The sequence below is a fragment of the Phascolarctos cinereus genome, unplaced genomic scaffold (assembly GCF_003287225.1).
Source record: "Phascolarctos cinereus isolate Bilbo 61053 unplaced genomic scaffold, phaCin_HiC Scaffold_4;HRSCAF=312, whole genome shotgun sequence".
In the NCBI taxonomy this organism is placed as follows: domain Eukaryota; kingdom Metazoa; phylum Chordata; class Mammalia; order Diprotodontia; family Phascolarctidae; genus Phascolarctos; species Phascolarctos cinereus.
In genome coordinates, this window is record NW_027555847.1 from 370,481,708 (window position 1) to 370,496,121 (window position 14,414).

Below are 14,414 nucleotides of genomic sequence, written 5' to 3' on the forward strand. Positions count from 1 at the left end.
GAAGGTTCAATAAATGCTTGTTGATTGATCCAATAAGTTAACTTGAATCAGTAGTTGCATACACTTCTTCAAATTTTTGACCAGAGGGCTTACCAAAGTACAAAATAGGCTGATTTCCATCCCTCACCTCACTTGCTAAACATAATCTACTTTCTGTCTTCTTAAGGGTATATTGACAAGTTGTGGCCTGACCAAAAGGAAAGGAAGGGTCTAGAAGTAAAGCATTTTTATAATCTACAAAGCTTCTGGGGAATTCTGGAACCACCAGGAAAGCCAATTTTGCTATCTACAATTTCAATTAGCTGGAACTGGGATTATGTGACAACATGCATTTATGCTAAAGCCATTAGGTAATAATAATAAATCCAATAGGTCATATTTGTATAGCAGTATAAAGCTTTGCTAAACATTTTACATGCATTAGTTCACTCGAATAGCATGAAATCTCTATAAAGTAGGTAGTTTATTATTATGCCATTTTTATGAATACACAGAATGGTCAAGTCACAAAGCTGTTAAGTTGAAGAACTGAGAATGAAGTCCCATGGTTCGTCACTAAACCTTGTGTTGTTCTCATTGTACTTAGGATGGTACTTGTAGGGTTAGCTTCATGATTAGCACAAACGGGTGATCACTGAACAGTGTAATTTGTTCTTCATTGCCATCCGCCAGTTCAATATCTTTCCCCCATTCATCTTTCTCAATGCTGGACACTGTAGTGGAAAAAAAGCACAGGATCTGAGATCAGAAAGTCAAAGTTGGAGTTTGATTGTGGTGCTTTACTAGCTTTTAACCTTCACCAAATAATTTGAGCTCTTTCCTACTCATTTAATCAGTTGGAATGTGTGTATAATAACTGCACCATCATCATGGGAGGGTGTCTAATGATGTAGTGTACATAAAGTACTTTGCAAATATAAAATCTAATGTGATGTCAGTTTTCAGTATTTTGCTGTTGCCCTTTGCGGGGGGGGGAAGTACTGATATTTCTAGAGTGACCTTTTTTCAGGTCATGGATCCCTTTGGCAGTCTGGAAAAGCTGAAAGACCCCTTCTTCTCAGAATAACATTTCTCAATTAATAAAATAAAATAAATAGGATTACAGAGGGAATCAAATATATTTGTGTCTATGGTGTATATATATATATATATATATATGTATATGTATATGTACATGCATATGTATATGTATGTGCACACAGAGATCGCAGGTTAAGAATCTTGTTCTAGATAGTGGGTTCTGCATAATAAGGGGTACTTTAAGAATACCAAGCATTAAGGAAGGTAGGATGAGGTGGCAGAATTAATAATATCCTGGGCCTGGAGTCAGGAAGACCTAACTTCAAATCCAGCCTTAGACACTTACTACTTGTGGGAATCTGGATGAGTCACATAACATCTGTTTGCCTCAGTTTCCACATTTTTTCTGTTTTTTGTTTTTGTTTTCATAAATGAACTTATTTTTAGTTTTCAACATTTACTTTCACAAGATTTTGAGTTCCAAATTTTCACCCCATCTTCCCCTACGGCACCCCAAGATGGCATGTATTCTGAATACCCCTTCCCCTAGTCTGCCCTCCCTTCTGTCTCTCCCCTGCCTTTTCTTATCCCCTTCCCCTTCTATTTTCCCGTACGGCAGCATAGATTTCTATACCTCATTTCCCATAATTCTTATTTCTTAGTTGAAAACAATTTTTTAATATGTGTTTTTAAAACTTTGGGTTCCAAATTTTCTCCCTTCCTCCTTTCCCACCCACCCTCATTGAAAAGGTAAGCACCTCAATATAGGTTATACATGTGCAGTTATGCAAAACATTTCCATAGTAGACATGTTGTGAAAAACTAACTCTATTTCCCTTAATCCTATCCTGCTCCCCGCATTTATTCTATTTTTTTTCTTTTGACCCTGTCCCTCCTCAGAAGTATTTGCTTTTGATTACCCCCTTTCCCAATCTGCCTTCCTTTCTGTCATCCCCTGCTCTCTTGTCCCCTCCCCCCCCATTTTCCTGGAGGGTAAGACAGATTTCCATACCCAATTGAGTGTGTATATTATTCCCTCCTTAAGCCAAATTCTATGAGAATAAGATTCATTCATTCCCTCTCACATTCCCCCATTTCTCCTCCACTGTAAGAGCCTTTTCTTTTCTGTTTTTGTGAGATAATCTACCTTTTCTCCTTCTCTTTGTATAATCCTCTCTCACCACTTAATTTTATTCTCCAGATATGACCCCTTCATCTTCAACTCACCCTGTGCCTGCTATCTATCTATCTATCTATCTATCTATCTATCTATCTATCTATACCTACATATAATTTTTCGCTCCAAATACCCTAATACTGACAAAGGTCTCATGAGTTATAGATATGATTTTTCCATGCAGGAATGTAAACATTTCAACCTTAATAAGTCTCTTGTGATTTCTCTTTCCTGTTTTACCTCTTCATGTCCACTTGAGTCTTATATTTGAAAGTCAAATTTTCTATTCAGCTCTGGTCTTTTCATCAAGAATGCTTGAAAGTCCTCTATTTCACTGAATGACCATTTTTTCCCCTGAAGGATTATACTCAGTTTTGCTGGGTAGGTGATTCTTGGTTGTAATCCTATCTCCTTTGCCCTCCAGATATTATATTCCATGCCTCCAGCCCTTAATGTAGAAGCTGCTAAATCTTGTGTTATCCTGATTTGTGTTTCCAATACTTGAATTGTTTCTTTCTGGCTGCTTATAATATTTTCTCCTTGACCTGGGACCTCTGGAATTTGGCTACAATATTCCTAGGAGTTTTCCTTTGGGGATCTCTTTCAGGAGGTGATCTGTGGATTCTTTCAATTTCTATTTTGCCCTCTGGTTCTAAAATATCAGGGCAGTTTTCCTTGATAATTTCTTGAAAGATGATGTCTAGGCTCTTTTTTTGATCATGGCTTTCAGATAGTCCAATAATTTTTAAATTATTTCTCCTGGATCTATTTTCAAGATCACTTGTTTTTCCCATGAGATATTTCACATTGTTTTCTAATTTTTCATCCTTTTGGATTTGTTTTACAGTGTCTTGATTTCTCATAAAGTCACTAGCTTCCAATTGCTCTATTCTCATTTTGAAGGAAGTATTTTCTTCAGTAAGCTTTTGGACTTCCTTTTCCATTTGGCCAATTTTGCTTTTTGGGCATTCTTCTTCTCATTGGCTTTTTGGATCTCTTTTGCCATTTGGGTTAGGCTATTTTTTTAAGGTGTTATTTTCTTCAGTATTTTTTTGCCTCTCTTTTAGCAAGCTGTTGACTTGTTTTTCATGATTTTCTTGCATCACTCTCATTTCTCTTCCCAGTTTTTCCTCTACTTCTTACTTGCTTCTTAAAATCTGTTTTGAGATCTTCCAATACCTGGGACTGATTCATATTTTTCTTGGAGGCTTTGGATGTAGGAGCTTTGACTTTGTTGTCTTCTTCTGGTTATATGTTTTTATCTTCTTTGTCACCAAAGGTAGATAATATAGTCTGACTCTTTTTTGTGAAGTTTGCTTATGATCCCAGCCAATTACTTGTGTTACAAACTCTTTTTTTAGGTAGGTGTCTGCTTCCAGTGTGGAGAATATACTGTCCCAAGCTTCGGTGGTTTTATGCAGCTGTTTTCAGACATACTTTTAGGGACCTTTAAATTTTCAGTTCTTCCAGGGTGGTATGATAAGGGGTGAGGTGTTTACTCCTTTCCTGGCCTGTGCTCTGGTTTATGAGTAACCACAAGCATCTTTTCTATCTTGGAACTGTGAGGAGGATTTTCTCTGCACCGCCACTACAAACTCCAACACACCAGAGCTCCTCCTTGTCCCAGGACCACTACCCAGAACTGTGACCCAGATCCAAGCAAGGGCAAAGCAACAGAATCCTGCATCAGCAGAGAGATCCCTGCAATCCCCCTCTGATCAGCCACCCAATTCCCCCTCAGCCTGTGGGCCAGAAGTTCAGGAAGCAGCAGCCACCCCGGAGCCACACTGGGGACTTGAGGTTGGGATTTAGCTTCTCTCTCTCACCACAGAAACAGACTTTTCCCACTGACCTTCTAAGTTGTCTTCAGGGTTCATGGGTTGAGAAGTCTGGAAACCATCACAGCTGCCTGTGATTCAGTCCTCTGAGGCCTGCTCCAGGTTTGGGAGGCTTGCCTTGCCTGCACACCCATGCTGAACTGCACTCCTCTACCAGCCTTGTATAATATACTTTCTGATCCAGTTTGTCTTGGGCTGGAAATTTGTTTCATTATGTCTTTTTGTGGGTTCTGCTGCTTTAGAATTTGTGTAGAGCCATTTTTATAGGTATTTGGAGGGGTTTGGGGGAGCACTTAAGCAAGTCACTTCTTTCCCTCCACCGTCTTGACTCCGCCCCCAGTTTCCACATTTTTAAAATGAGGATAATAATAGCACCTACCTACCAGGGTTGTTCTAAGAATAAATAAGATAATAATAGTAAAGAACTTAAGACAGTGCCTGGAACATAGTAAGCAGTATATAAGTACCACTTAGTAGTAGTAGTAGTAGTAGTAGTAGTAGTAGTAGTAGTAGTAGTAGTAGTAGCAGCAGCAAGGGAAGTTTAGAAGATACTGGAGGCAAGTACTGACTGCTTTAAAATGCTGTTGGCTACTCATCAATATTTTGTATTTGTTCCAAGTTATTATTACAGAGAACACATTTCATTATTCTATTCTACACTCTAGAAGAAATCAGTGCAAAGCCTTGATGCAGCATGTCAGGAGTGACTTATGTTGTTGATTGTGTTATTTCCAATGTATAGTGTGCAACAGTGTTATGCAGTCAGCTTCCATCTTTGCCAAGGGAGCGTAAACAAGTGCAAAGCACAGCAGACTGGGAGAATGAAGGCCTGTGTCCAATTCCTGACTTTGCCACCAACTTGTATATTCCTCCCTAGAGGATGTGCTTCATACTCTCTACCTTTCCTTGGTAGCTTTTCAAACCCTGATGACTCTCCTTCTGTTGAATGTTTTCTTTGGGCTCACTGGTTATAGCACATAACTGTTTCTTGATGTAATCAAACATTTATCTTTTGCATTTTACCCATCTCTGTTCCTAGGCTTTATTGCAAGCACTTCACACCAGGCTAATGTCATCAAACTGACATGCATTTATTATCTTCAAGTTTTATTTTTTCCCTTCCATTCTTCTTTATTCCTATACTATTTTTTGTGCCCTTGGACCACTCTAACTGGGTCATAAATCTCATAGCATCTACTTTGCAAACTTTTGTTCTGCCTGCTGTTATCATTCTCTACTCTGTAAAAGAAATAATCTTTGGAACTTTTGCTGTGGTAAATAACTAAATCAATGTAGCTACTTTTATGTTCATTTTTATCCTTTTTACTTCGTAATCTATTCTGTGGCTGAAAATGTCTCTAAAAATAATGTTTACAGGTTGATTTCCATTTAGGGTCCATCCATAGACCCTCAGAGACTCTGCAGAAAATTCTTTATCAAAGAATCGCACAATTTCAAATTGAGAAGGGACCATGAAGGCCACCTAATGGAACCTGTACCTGAGTAGGATTCATTCTGTAAAATGCATAACAGCTAGGCACCTGGCTTCTGCTTTGAAAAGAATCTACCATCTCCTGAGGCAGCACCTTCCACTGTTGGACAGCTCCCTAATTGTAAGGAAAGTGAAATTTTAAATGAATCAAGATCTCCTATGTCCACTTCTTTGCCACTTCCACTTTTTACTCATAATTCTGCCCTATAGGGCTGGGAACGATGGATCTAATTTCTCTTTAATATGACAGTCCCTCAAGAACTGAATGATAGATATATAATCTTTTATTTTCCTTTGTTCTAAGATAATATTCTCACTTTCTTACACTGGTTCTTATATAGCATGTGTTCTAGAACTTTACCATCTTGATTGTCCTTCTCTGGATATGCTTTTAATCATCATTGTCCTTTATAAAACATGGAACCTGGAATTGAGCAAAATATTATGAAAGTGGCCTTACCAAAACAAAGCACAACAGGAGTGTTACCTTCCTTATTACGTATGTTGCTCATTTGTTTAATTGGCTCCAACTCTACATGACCCCATGGACCATTTTAGTCTCCACTTTCTTTAAAAATCTGTCCAAGCTCATGTTCTTTGTCTCCATGATGCTATTTATCTATCTCATTCTCTGCCATCACTTTCTCCTTTTGCTTTCAATCTTTCCGAACATCAAGGTTTTTTTTTATTTCTCAAAAAGTCCTGTCTTCTTATTGTGTAGCCAAAGTATTTAAGCTTTACTTTGCTCTTTTCCTTCCAATAAGTACTCTGAATCATTTCTTTAAGTAGTGAATGATTTGCTCTCTTTGCTGTCCAAGGGACTCTCAGAGGTTTTCTTCAGAACTACAATTCAAAAGTACTGTTTCTGCAATATTGAGCTTTCCTTATAGTCCAATTCTCACAGTCATACATTACTGCTTGGAAAACCATAGCTTTGACTATACAAACCTTTGTCAGAAACCATTAAGGATACAATGCTTCCATTAATACATCTTAAAACTATGTTAACTCTTTTTTTCTGATATTATGCTCGCAGTCCACTAAAACCCCCATAACTTTTTCACACAAATTATCTATGCACAATTTTTTTATACTGTGTTTGTGCAGTTGTCTTTTTGAACTCAAGTTTAATACTTCAAATTTATGCCAGGTAAATTTCATTTTATTAGATTTGGCCCACTGTTCTAGCTTATAGAGGTCATTTTGGATCTTGATTCTAAGATCAATGTGTTAGCTACCCCTCTTAGCTTTATGGTATCCAAAATTTCACATAATATGCATGTCATCAATGTTTACATCCAAACCAGTAATAAAAAAAAGTTAATCCCAAAGAATTAAAGACATATACCTAAATTACTTTATTAAAAGCCTCCTTTGGGCTGACATCAATCCATACCTAGAAGAAATGAAACAAGATATGAAAAACAAAACAAATTTTATTAAGGAAAGAATTAGAGGAGCAAATAGTTTTTTTTTAAATATTGTAAATGCCCCAAGCAATAGTAACTCTTATAGTAACTGTATTAAGAGCATCTCTTGATTGATAAAGTACACAACAAAAAGTTACTATGAATTCAGTAATACTGAATGAATTTGTAATTCGTTAATCACAATGGTAGTCATTTATGTTTGAAAGGAAGCAATACAAATATGTATGTGATTATTAAATCTATAGAAGGTATGTTTCCTTATTTATTATGCAGAACTATACTGAATATAGTATTAGAGTTTAATAAGCATAAAAACCATAATATCATGAATATATGGAGTTTTGGACCACTTGCAAAATCTCCGCATGGGTACCATGAATTGTTATTGATTGGGAATCACTGATGTAGAGTATATCTTTCCACCTTGTCTATAAGGATAACATGAAAGACTTTGACAAATGCTTTCCTGAATCAGAATATATTATATTGATGTCATTCCCCAATGTATCAGTTAAGTTACTTTCCTTGTCAAAAAATGACATGAAGCTAACCAGGAAACAACCAATTCTTGATGAACCCAAGCTGGATCTTTGTGATCACAGCTTCATTTTCTAGTTGTTCATCAACTATTCATCATTTTTTGGCCAGAATTCTGTAAAACTTTCTAGTTTATCTTTGGAAGAATCTGAATTTAAACTCAAAAGAGATAGTATTTCTATACATCCAGCACAACAGAAAAAAGGGATTATATATTAAAGTATGAATCTCTATTTCATTCTACTTGCTCTAAAAAGTATACAATAAATACAATATATTAATTTCAAAATTTTCTTGATGATCTTTACTTCCTTCTGAATTTCCTTCTGTTCTTTTCAATGGTCTTCTTTTGACATCTTTTCCCCTTACCACCTTGAAAACTGAGAAAAATGGAGGGGAAGGCCTTGTAATAGATAATAAAAAAAAAACAAGCAAAACAAATCCACACCAGTCATGTTAAAAATAATGGTTATCTCTGCAACTTATGTCTTGGTTAATAGGAGGTTACCATGCTTCAATGTAGGTTTTCTGGAAACATTGCTGGTCATTAAATTAATCAGAATTCTTAAGTTTTTCAAAGTTGTTTTATTTACAGCTTTACCGTCCTCATCTGACTTGTTCTCCTGGTTCTACTAATTTCAATCTGTCACATTCCATAAGACTCAGAATCTGTTGTAATTTTCTCTTTTGCTATTCCTTACAGCACAAAAATATACTATTATATTCATATACCACAATTTCTTCAACCATTTCTGTCAAAGAGGTAATATGTCATCTCTCCATTAGATTCCAGTTCTTTTCCTTCCCTCCCACTTTTTACTCCCCTTTCCTAGTTAAGTTGTTATTTTTCTTTTTTTTTGTTGTTGCAGTTATTTTTCCCTCTCCATATTATTCTCACTCTTAAGGCTCCTCATCCTTGCTTGTTTCCCTGTTGAGTTTATGTATTTTTACAACAAATTCTTTGCGCTTGTGTATGTATGTGCTCAAACTTACTTCATTCATTTCATTTGAGTACAAAATTCATCTAAGGCTCAGTCTTTCTTCCTCTTCCTCCTTATTCATATGTCCTTCTCTCCACATACTCTAATTATGAGAAACAGTAAAATCTGTCCATTTCTTTCTCCTTTTTAGATTAATGTATTTTTTTTACTCTCCTTTCTCTCTCTCTCCTCTTCAAACCCTTAGAATAAACCCAAAACAAATCTAGGACTTCTATTTTTCCCATTGTTCTCCTTCAGTATGCTATGAAGATATTAAGGTCCTAAAAGGATCTTTGTTTCTCCTTTTCTAATAGAATGTTAGCACTACATGGACATACAGCTCTTTCCAATTGGTCAAATGAGTTTACCTTTGTTGGTTTTTCTTGTCTCATATACTTGTATTTCAAATTCGTTATTTTTTATCAGAAATTCTTCCAAGTCCTTTATTTCAGTAGAAGCTTATTTTTTTTCGTCTTTAGGATGATACTTATTACATGATGTTATTCTTAGTTATAAGCCTATATCAATGGATTTTTGAGATACCTCCTCTGACATTAAGTAGATATTGTTACACCTTGTGTATTCCTGACTACAGTCCCTTATATCAAATTGAATTGAATTTTTTTTGTTGGTTTTTAGTTGTTTTTTTTTTTCTGGATGGTTACAGTATTTTTTTTTCCTTCAGTGTGAGAACTCTTGCATTTGACTATGCTATTCCTGGAAGTTTTCCTTTGAGATTCATTTCAGAGGCAATTGGATGATTCTTTTTCTATCTTTACTTTGCTCTCTGGTTCTAATAGATGTGGGGAAATTTCTTTTATGATTTCTTAAAATATAGAGACAAGACTTTTTTATCGTGGTGTTCAAAGAGTTTAGTGGTTTTAAAGTTCTCTCTCTTGACCTTTTTTTTTCCCATTTTTTTCTTCCAGTGAGGCAATTGGGGTTAAGTGACTTGCCCAGAGTCACACAGCTAGTGAGCATTATGTGTCTGAGGCCTGATTTGAACTCAGGTCCTCCTGAATCCAGGGCCGGTGCTCTATCCACTGTGCCACCTAGCTGCCCCTCTTAACCTTTTTTTTTAAACCACTTGTTTAAATTCTATCTTATGTTTTATTTTACGCTATTTTTTCAGTCTTTTGAGTTCATTCTAATATTCTTGCTGTCTCATGGAGTCATTAATTTTTGTTTGATCTGTTTCAGTTTTGATGGAGTCCGTTTCATTGGTAAAGTTTACCACTTTCTCTTCTAAACTATTTGGTCCTCTAATTCTTTTCTCAATAAAATGTGTTTTGTTTTTCATATCCGGTTTCATTTCATTACAGAAAATTTTTTTAATCTTTTGGTCTTTGTTTTCAATTGTTACAATTATTTACTCCTTATGAGTGATCTCTAGGTTTACTACATATACTCAGTGTTTTCTTTGATCTGCTTATCTCTCCAACTTTAGCTACTGAATTAAGGCTTTGTAAAAGAGATAGGATTTGGAACCCCTGCTTTCTGAGTTTGAGGAAAGCTATCTGCTACACTGTGCTATCTTTCTAGGAAGATGAAAACTCCCCAAATTACTAGGTACATGACCCTGGGCAAGTCACTTAACCCCAATTGCCTCACAAAATGAAGAAAGAAAAAAAAGAACAAATTCTATCATATCTTTTTCTCACCATCCTATATTCAAACTTCTCTCACACATTGTTCTCCTCTAGTCTAATGTTTATTGCTCTATTGTCTATATTGTCCCTCCCAATACACACAAACACACAGACACACACACAATGGGAGGAAGAGAGAGAGAGAGAGAGAGGAGAGAGAGAGAGAGAGAGAGAGAGAGAGAGAGAGAGAGAAATTTATTTCCCTCTACCATACAAAGGTCCAGTGATTCCATGATGGCTCAGGTTTGGGTCATTGTGTTGATATGGCAAACAAATCTTGAGGTTATTTTCCACCTCTATAAGTGCCTAAATGTTGAGCTGTGATTAATTCTGGGTGCTTTCTGGATGAGATGAATATACACAAATGTAGGTCAGCAGTAGATTTCAATATCTACAAGATCCTATCAATTTGGAGAGAGTGGAATTAGGGGTCATTTCAACATATCATTTAACCACATTTCATTCAGAAAAAGGCTTTCTTCATGTAGTATATTCAGGATCTTCTGTGCTTCACTCCTGGTCAAAATCACAGACTAGATCCTTTTGATTTGCTTTCACTGAATCTTTATTAGAACTTCCCTCATCACTATCCATGAAGACAGAGAAGGGAGAAAAATATTTAGGGCCAAAATAATGAAATTAGCTTGACTGTTCTTTGCTCCATCCTAGTTCTCCTCTATTCCTCCTTTGAATTTTGAGGTGATTAGAACAGAGGAAAAGGAGCAGGTTAATACAGGAGGTAGCCAAAAATATCTTCCCAGCCTGAATAATTAGGTTTTTATTCAATCCTTTTGACTTGAACCTAAAGAAAAATGCAAGCATGGAAAATGTCAGCCCTGTGGAGTACAGGCTTTCTCTGAAAGCTGGAGGAATTTAATAAGTAATAGTTCTAGTGAAAGCACCTTGTTGCCTTCTTTACTCTAATCCTTGGCCATTCGGAATCAGATTCCCTATTTGTTTGTTCAGAAGGACAGGAAGGCTTTGTGTTGCTGTTGCTGTCTCAATCAATATAGCAGTCTCCCTTTAATCTCTTTTTAGCTCTCTGTCCTTCTGTACTTGGGCCTGATGCTAGGGGATGTTTGCTGCATGTGTTGGACTTTATCACACATTCATTTCAATGCACTAAATAAGGCCATTAACATTTCTTGAGAGACTCGAGGGGAAAATGAAGAAAAAGATAATTTTAGTCCTGGTAAGTTTATTCTGTTTTCTTCTATTAAATCCCCAAAGTTTGCAGCCATCCAATACCCAGAGAAATGATTTTTCTAAGTCATTTAAGAGAAAAGGTATACCTTAGAAGGGACAGGTGGGGGAACCTACGTCATCAGGGCAAACTGCTATCTAATGACCTAATAATACTACAGCTGTTTGTCAGAGGTATTTTAAATGTAGCCGTTTGTCCCTACTGCTTTTTAGTGGCAATATTCTAGGTCCAGGCATGTATTCCCTGAAAGAATAAACATACCACAATTTTTCTTAAAGAAGAATAAAAGGACTGGTAACCAAGAGTATAACCTAAAAGACAATATCTGGCCTTGGACAGTTGATAACTCCCTCCTTACCTGCTCCCTACTCCTATTCCAGCTCCTGCCCCTCTCTGGGTGGAGACAATGAGTTAGGAGGCTGAGGAGGGATAAGGACTGGACTTGTGATTGCATTTGGTACTGGGAATTCCCAGGTAAAGAAATTCCTTCTACCAGTTCAGGTTAGCATCTCTTCAACTTACAGTCTTTAGAGACCTGTTAGGACAAAAGAGGCCTAGACAAAAAAGCCAGTATTTTTCAGAGACAAGATTTAAATCCATGTCTTTCTGAGTTTGAGGAAAGATATCTACTATGCCAGGGGTGGGGAACCTGAGGCCTTGAGGCCACCCGTGGCCTTCTAGTCCTTGGGTATGGCCTTTTGACTGAATCTAAGTTTTATAGACTAAATCCTTTTATTAAGAGGATTTGTTCTGTGAAGTTTAGATTCAGTCAAAGGGACACACTTGAAGACCTAGAGGGCCCTGATGGCCTCGAGGCTGCAGGTTCCCACTCCTATACCATACCATGCTACCTTTCTAGGAAGGTGAAAATTCCCCAAAATACACCTGGTCCCTTTGTTTCATCTGCTATGGAAATTGCTTGCATTCCTCACAGATTCCATCATTTTATATTTCTGTATTCTCTTTTTCCTTCTCTTAGGTTACTGTTGTGGTGTCCTTGACTTTTGTCCCTCTAAGTCCTCTGAAAATTTTCACATGTGTGCCAATTTAATGATGGTCTGCAACTTATCTTTGCTTTATCCCCCACCCACCTGGTCCAATCTTGTGTCTAAGCAGGGATAATGTAAGGAACTCTAGGACATTGGCTCACCAGCTAAGAGACAAGATGACCAAGTTGCTTTCTCTGTTCTCATATAAGGCCCCAAACCTGGTAACTGATTTCCTATCTTACCCTATCCCTGTGCCCATGTTCCCATCTTTCTTCCATACTTTGTTCAGTAGCTCTTCTGAGAGTGATAAACAATTCTGCCTCCATATTTCTCCCATATGACTTTTCTTTACTCACATGGTAACCAATCTTGTTCATTTTTCATCACTACTTGCCTACAGTGCTATACTAGTCTCTTAATTAGTTTTCCTGACTCAAGTCTCTCACACTTTTTTCTATCCTCCACATTGCTGCCAATATGGTTTTCTTTAGATGAAAATCTGACCATGTCACTCCCCAACTCAATCAACTCCAGTCACTCCCCATTATCTCTAGTACCAAATACAAAATACCCTGTTTACTTTTAAAAACTCTTATATTTTTGGGCCTCCTTGGGCATTACTCCCTCCTTAAACTCTTTCTCACCAAGCAGTCCTTCTGTGTTCCTAACTGAACATACTCCATGTCCTATTCCACTGTCTTTACATCAACTGCACTCCATGCCTGGAATATATTTGCTCTTCATATTGACTTCCTAGAGGCCTACTTTTCTTTCAAGATGCAGTTCAAGCACTACCTTCTTCTCAAAGTGTTTGCTGATTCTTTTCACCCTCGACTGCCTGTGCCTGGCACATAGAAGCTGTTTAAATGCTTGTTGATGGATGAATTGCTTGATCCTCTCAGTAACTTCCAGAGACTAGAATCTTGATCATGGAACTCAAGTTTCAGTGACTTCATTCGTACTGCTTGCTACCTAATGTTCCTGAATCCAGCTGCCCATCTGTTTGTGTTGTTGTTAGTCGCCTAAAGCTAGAACTTACCCTGATCAGCTACCCTATCTCCATGAGTCTATCTGGTTTCTTTGTCCAAGAAGAAGTGCTGATCATAACAGGAATCCCCCAATTACATCATCAGCCTGTTTCTTTTTCCCTCTTGTTCCTACACACACAGTTCCTATACTACTGAACATTCAAGTTAGGTTATTCTTCTATACCCTTAAACAAAAGTACTCCTACTTCTGTGCTCATGCCACCTCAGTCCCCTGCCTGGTGTGTACATAATCTTCTTCTTACCTATCTCTTCTGGAAGTTCAGATTAATGTCCACACCTGCATGAAGACTTCTCTGATAACCTCTGATTATCTTCTTATTCATACTTATAAGAAGTGCCATATAATGAAATGTATGCTGTAGTTCTTTAATCATAAAATCATAAAATCTACCCATAGGTACATAGTATAATACAAGCTCCTTAAGGGTAGGCGCCTGTCTGGCACTTCTGTACCCTTCATAGGGCCTAACAGAGTTCAGTTTAAATCACCATGTTGTGCTACTGGCCACTACCCTCATCTAGTTCAGCAAAAAATAGACCAGTCAGTTGCCACCCAATGTTCCTTCAGGAAGTTAAATGTTCTAGCTAATACCAGAGGGTACTTGGGAAAAATAGCAGTCTATCAATGCTTTTCAGAAGGCTAGTCCCTGCTCACTCCTACCTCTGTCCTTTTAGGTTGGAAGTGCTTGTATCAATAGTTTAGGAAATGTGATTAATGTGGATTTGTCCAGTTAGTCCACTATGGCTAATTTCCCTTTCAACAAGAAAAAATTCTACCTGAATCTCTTTGTGGTGCATTTCAATGTTTCCTAACCACATGAACAAAGTTCTTGAAAAAACAGTTACAGGTCAGGTGCTTACACTCAAATATCCCTATCAGCCAGTCTCCTGGTATGAGCTAACAAATAATATCTCCATACCGATGCTATCAAGTAACACTAAGCCTAGAATTATCCTTTCTGCCTTCCATACTTTTGGACTTGAAGTCTATTCAACAAGAAATTTTTTATGATCAGGGTTAGGGGAAAATGAGGACAGACTTTAAACCC

The 14,414-nt window shown here is 37.2% G+C and overlaps 1 long non-coding RNA gene across 1 annotated transcript in view; it reads right to left on the bottom strand.

The window, feature by feature from the left end:
* Window positions 1-444: 444 nt before the first annotated feature.
* LOC144456682 (uncharacterized) overlaps window positions 445-14,414 on the bottom strand; it is a 29,597-nt gene continuing 15,627 nt past the window's right edge. Inside the window, exons 2-3 of the long non-coding RNA XR_013485701.1 lie at window positions 6,876-6,923; window positions 445-713 (exon numbers count right to left, since the gene is read on the bottom strand). This is a non-coding gene — a long non-coding RNA (uncharacterized LOC144456682). The remainder of the gene's footprint in view (window positions 714-6,875; window positions 6,924-14,414) is intronic.